We start from the raw sequence: 6494 nt of genomic DNA, 5'->3' as shown, positions 1-6494 counted from the left end.
TCAACAAAATGGGGTAGTAGAAAGGAAAAATAGATCTCTTCAAGAGATGGCAAGAACAATGCTCAATGAGAACAACTTGCCTAGTTATTTTTGGGCCGAAGCGGTAAGTACTGCATGTTATGTTATAAATAGAGTTATGCTAAGGTCTAAATTAGATAAAAACCCCTATGAGCTTTGGAATGAAAAAAAGCTCAACATTGGTTACTTTCATATATTTGGATGCAAATGTTTTATTTTGAATGACATGGATAATTTAGGCAAGTTTGATGCAAAATCTGATGAATGTATCTTTCTCAGGTATTCTACTAATAGTAAAGCTTATAGAGTATTCAATAAAAAGACTTTGACTGTACAAGAATCTATACATGTAGTATTTGATGAATCTAATTCTCCACTCTCCAAGAAATCTATTGATGAAGAAACAGGAGGTATAAATAATACGGAAAGTCTCAATCTCAACAAAGAGAAAACAATAGAGGAAGTTCAACATGGAGCCATCAGGAAAGATCATCAAAATTTAATACAAGATGCAATCAAACAGTGAAAATTTGTGAAAGATCATCCAGTGGAACAAATTTTGGGAGAACCTTCACAAGGTGTAAGTACTCGATCATCTCTTAGAAATATTTGCAATCATACTGCTTTTCTATCTCAAATTGAACCCAAAAATATTGATGATGCACTTCTTGATGAATCTTGGATTCTAGCTATGCAAGAAGAGTTGAATCAATTTGAAAGAAATGATGTTTGGACACTTGTTCCTAAACCCAAAAATCATACTATTATTGGAACAAAATGGATTTTTAGAAATAAGAAAGATGAGTCCGGAGTCATAACTAGAAATAAGGCTCGACTTGTATCCCAAGGTTTTAATCAAGAAGAAGGAATTGATTATGATGAGATATATGCACCAGTCGCAAGATTAGAAACTATTCGAATGCTACTTGCATATGCTTATTATAAAAATTTCAAACTTTTTCAAATGGATGTTAAAAGTGCTTTCTTAAATGGTTTTATAAATGAAGAGGTATATGTTGAGCAACCTCCAGGTTTTGAAAATCATATTTCCCCAAATCATATTTTCAAACTCACAAAAGCACTATATGGACTTAAACAAGCTCCTAGAGCTTGGTACGAAAGACTTAATGGTTTCTTGATTGAAAAAGGTTTTTCAAGAGAAAAAATCGATACAACTCTTTTCATTAAATATGAAAATGATGATATTCTTTTGATTCAGATTTATGTTGATGATATAATATTCGGTGCTACTAATGAAAATATGTGTCAAGTTTTTGCTAAGACTATGCAGGAAGAATTTGAGATGAGTATGATGGGAGAACTTACATTCTTTCTCGAATTGCAAATTAAGCAAGCAAAAAGTGGGACATTCATCAATCAATCAAAATATATTAAGGAATTACTGAAGAAGTTTGGGATGGAAAATGCTAAAGAAATTAGAACACCAATGAGCCCATCAACTAAACTTGATAAAGATGAATCCGGTAAGCCAGTTAACTCGAAGATATATCGAGGTATGATTGGTAGCTTATTATATTTAACAGCCAGTAGACCAGATATTATGTTTAGTGTGTGCTTATGTGCACGCTTTTAATCGTCTCCAAAAGAATCACATTTAATTGCAGTTAAGCGCATTTTTAGATATCTTAGTGGTACAATTAACCTAGGGTTATGGTACCCTAAGCACACATCTTTCGATCTAATCAGCTACACAGATGCAGATTATGCTGGCTGTAAAATAGATCGAAAAAACACTAGTGGAGCATGTCATTTCTTAGGTCATGCATTAGTTTCCTGGTTTAGTAAAAAACAAAATTCTGTTGCACTATCTACTGCTGAGGCAGAATATGTTGCTGCGGGTAGTTGTTGTGTTCAAGTTCTCTACATGAAGCAACAACTTGAAGATTTTAAACTCAAGTATAATCACATTCCAATCAAATGTGATAATACAAGTGCTATAAATCTTTCAAAGAACCCAATACAACATTCTAGAACTAAGCATATTGAAATAAGGTATCATTTTCTTCGAGATCATGTGCAGAAAGGCGATATAATATTAGAGTTCACAAACACACACGATCAGTTAGCAGATATTTTCACAAAACTTTTACCAGAAGATAGATTATGTATGATCAGAAGAGAAATAGGTATGATGCATGCTATGAATATCTCTTAAAAGATATACCAGAGTCAATAAAAATAGAGATAGATTTTTTAAATACTTTTACATAAACTTGAGATTCTTAGCCTCATGTTTGAGACGCTCATTCTCTTCATACAATATCATGTCATTCTTATCCATGGGAACCGGCAAGCGGAATAAAGAATCTAATAAAGATTTCAACTGTTTATTCTTCTGCCGAATGATTCCTTCCCTTGTATGAGACTCTTGAACAATTCGTTGAAGTACAATAATTTGTTCTTTGAGCTTTTCAACTTTATGATTTTTGGCTTGTAGCCACTAAGAAAAAGCAACAATAGAGGAAGAGTAGCGAGTCCCAACACTCACCAAGTCATAAATAGCATCAGAATCTGACTTATTAGTCAGATTATTATTTTCCTGCTGCAACATGGCACCAATGGCAGCTGCAGAAAGGACAGGAGGTTGAGATGCAGAATGTCTCATTGATGGATCTAGAGAAATGTTAGAAGAATGAGCCATTGAGAAAAGAATAGAAGGCTTAAAACAATAATGTTGAAGGAATGCAGATGAGTTATAGAGATGAGATGAAAACTTGATGCGGATTGGATGAACTTCAGGATTGATTTTATAGAGATAGCATAAAGAATAAGACAAGCTATCATCCAAGTCAAAGAGCAATGTATTTTTTTTCCGATCGGTGAAAATGACATTTTTTAGAAACTCGGAGCCTTCAATCTCGTTTGTCAACAACATCAGACGATTTTTTCAAATCTCTAGCCGCACTTGTCGGGTCACGGACGGATGAAATTTATTTATTTATCTACAGTGTCTACTAACGCACCGTTTTCTTCAGGTCCATTTACTTGTTGCGGATCCTTTTTAATGATGCCAAAAGGGGGAGAAGTGTTAGACTAGAACATTAACATTGTTTGAATTGCTAAACTTATTATATATACTTGGAATTATATTTATATATTTGCTTGAAAAACTAACGCACATTCTCAGGGGGAGTTTAAGTATTAATACAGGTTTCAGGTTCTATCAAGTATTTGTCATCATCAAAAAGGGGGAGATTGTTGAACCCAAGATTTCAAGTTTTGTGTAATTATATATTTACATATGGATTTTGATGATAATAAATGAATTCAAAGAATAAAGAAGTCTCAAGCTCAAGTTGTCTACACAATGGAGTCAAGCACATCAAGGAAACAAGCATGAGCAAGAAGGGAACAAGTTCACATTAAAATTATAGAGTAATGTTGTAAATCTCTTCAAAATTAGAAATTAGGATTAATGTTCAAAATTAATATTTTATCATAAATCATTAAAATACATTTTCCACATATGCATGAATATTTTTGAAAATTAAATTTGAAAATTTTGAAAGATGATTGATTGTCATCTTTTACATGTGCATGCCTTGATTAAAGGGTTGAACTTTGAAAATATTAAAGATGATTGATTGTCATCTTTCACATGTGCATGTTTTATTTGAATATTTTCAAAAGTGATTGATGCTTTTTTAGACTTATACAAAAGGTAGATGATTTTGTTTGAAAAATTTGAAAAGTAAAGTGTGCTCATTTTGTCATATACAAAAAGTAAAAGATTAGGTTTGAATTTTTTGAAAAGGAAAGTGTGCTCATTTTGTCATATGCCAAAAGTAAAAGATTAGGTTTGATTTTTTTAAAAAAGTGAATGGTGTTGTCTTTGACAATTGAAAAAGAAGAACCTTTTATTTGAATTTTTTGAAAAAGTGAATGATGTTGTCTTTGACATGTGAATCTTTTTAAATTTGAATATGAAGTTTCATATGCTTATAAATAGATCATTTGAGAGTTTCACATTTACAACATCAAGAACATACAACAATAATTCAAAGCTTTCATTCTCTCTTCTCTAAGCATTGAGCCTTAGTCTTTATTCATTTTGAGAGATATAGTTTGCGCTGTGTTGTTCTTATTTCACTCATTGAGGAGTGTTTTATGATAACCTACCCACTATCAGCTTTTGTATCAGAAAAAGGGTGTGTATAACCCTTGTGCGTGTAGAAAGTATTCTACACGGGGAATAGTTGAATCACCACGTGTAAGGTGATTGCAAGTGTAGAGGGTGTTCTACACGGATCCTTTGTAGCAGTGTTGTTCAAAGGTGTAATAGGTTTCTATCTCCACCTGAAGGAGGTTGAATAGTGAATTTGGGAATCCTCAAGGGGTAGCTTGAGGCGAGGACGTAGGCAGTGGGACCGAACCTCGTTAACATACTGAGTTTGCTTCTCTCTTACCCTTACTCTTTATATTTATTGTTATTTCATATTTTGTTTATATTTTATATTATATATTTGATTTATAATTATTATTTTTTTTAATACAACTCAATTCACCCCCCTCTTGTATTAGTCATCTGGGCAACATGTACTAAACTTTTGGACCAGGTATATGGTGATTGTTTTATATATTGTAATTATTATTAACTTTTATTACATGTATATGGATGTATTTTCCTGTTTCCAATGTTGTATTTCTCCGTTACAAATAAAAAATAGTTAGAAAATATGAATATTTATTATTCGTATTAATTTCAAAACTATTTGCGTAACGGGATAAAAAATAAGTTTTGTGTTTAAGATTTATGTAGAAGTTGAAAATACTCAATAGAGTTAAAAGACAAAAAAGTTAATAATTAATAATGGAAATAGAAGTGAGAAAAAATAATAAAGAAAGAATAGAAGAATATTAATTTAATAAAATAGAGAAATAATAGGGAAATGGAATTAGGAGATTTTTTAGAGCATTCCCTTATGGTGCCCTATTTCACTATTATCCTCAAATTATATGGATAAGTCTTAGGAAGGAGCTGGTAACCCCCTCCCATCCTATTCCCTATTTTAGGGTTTTGCTATTGGAGATAAACAGTAATTCTCCATATATGAGGAACCACTATTTATCTCCAAAGTTACTTTCGCATGTTGGTCCCGCGTGTTCCCTCTCTCTCCACTCTCTGTTGCCCTCGTCAATGTTTCCTTCTCTCGCAACGATGCTGCCACCATTGACTGTGGTTTCTCTTCATCGAAGCAAAAAGTCTATAAGTATTTCTCACTCTTATTTCAATTTTTACCATTGAAGCCCCCTCCCATGACTAGATTCCGTCGTCTCTACCACATGATTTTTGGGCCCCATGGTTGAATCTCTGATGTATATTTCTTGAGAATTTTTTTCCTTACCTTTGGGTCTAATTATGGCCTCTAAAATCTTTGCTTGTGATATTTGGTCCTTTCATTCGTGCTCTAGGATTTAGCATTTTGATGTGCCAAATGTTTATAATGGATTTTCAAATCGGGACCTTGCCATTTTGTGAGGTTGTTTGTGATTTTGGGGCTGTGATATTTCAATCCACCGCTTGCCATTTCTATTGCAGAATTTGTGATCCATTTTGGTTAGATTGGATAGGGAATTGCTTGGCATGGATCGAAGGGCCTGTTGTGATGAATATGATCTGTTGGTTACTGTTATTCTTTGCCATTTTGATTGCTTGTTTTTTCTTCTTAAGCTGTTGGTTTATTGAGGCAGTTTGCCATTTCGATAGGTTGTTGGTAAGTTTGGGACTGTTGATATTTTGATCAGATTGGTTGTGGAGAATGTTTTTATCTAAGAGCTAGTTGTGATGAAGGGGCTGTTTGATTCTTTGCCATTTTGGTTGCTTGTTTTTTATGAAGCAGTTGTTTGATTACTGTTTGTTGAACCCAATATTTCAAATTTTGTGTAATTATATATCTACACATGGATTTTGATGATAACAAATGAATTCAAAAAATAAATGAGTCTCAAGTTTAAGTTGTCTACACAATGGAGTCAAACACATCAAAGAAACAAGTATGAGCAAGAAGGGAATAAGTTCACATTAAAGTCATAGAGTAATGTTGTAAATCTCTTAAAAATTCAAAATTAGAATTAAAGTTCAAAATTAATATTTTATCATAAATCATTAAAATACATTTTCTACATGTGCATGAATATTTTGAAAATTAAATTTGAAAATTTTGAAAGATGATCGATTATCATCTTTTACATGTGCATTACATGATTAAAGGTTTGAATTTTGAAAATATTAAAGATGATTGATTGTCATATTTCACATGTACATATTTTATTTGAATATTTTCAAAAGTGATTGATGTTTTTTTTTTACTTATACAAAAGGTAAATGTTTTTATTTGAAAATTTTGAAAAGTGTCATATGTAAAAAGTAAAAAGATTAAGTTTGAAAATTTTGAAAAGTAAAGTGTGCTCCTTTTGTCATATGCAAAAAGTAAAAAGATTAAGTTTGAAATATT

The sequence above is a fragment of the Carya illinoinensis genome, chromosome 9 (genome assembly GCF_018687715.1).
Source record: "Carya illinoinensis cultivar Pawnee chromosome 9, C.illinoinensisPawnee_v1, whole genome shotgun sequence".
In the NCBI taxonomy this organism is placed as follows: Eukaryota; Viridiplantae; Streptophyta; class Magnoliopsida; order Fagales; family Juglandaceae; genus Carya; species Carya illinoinensis.
This window is presented reverse-complemented; position numbering follows the sequence as displayed.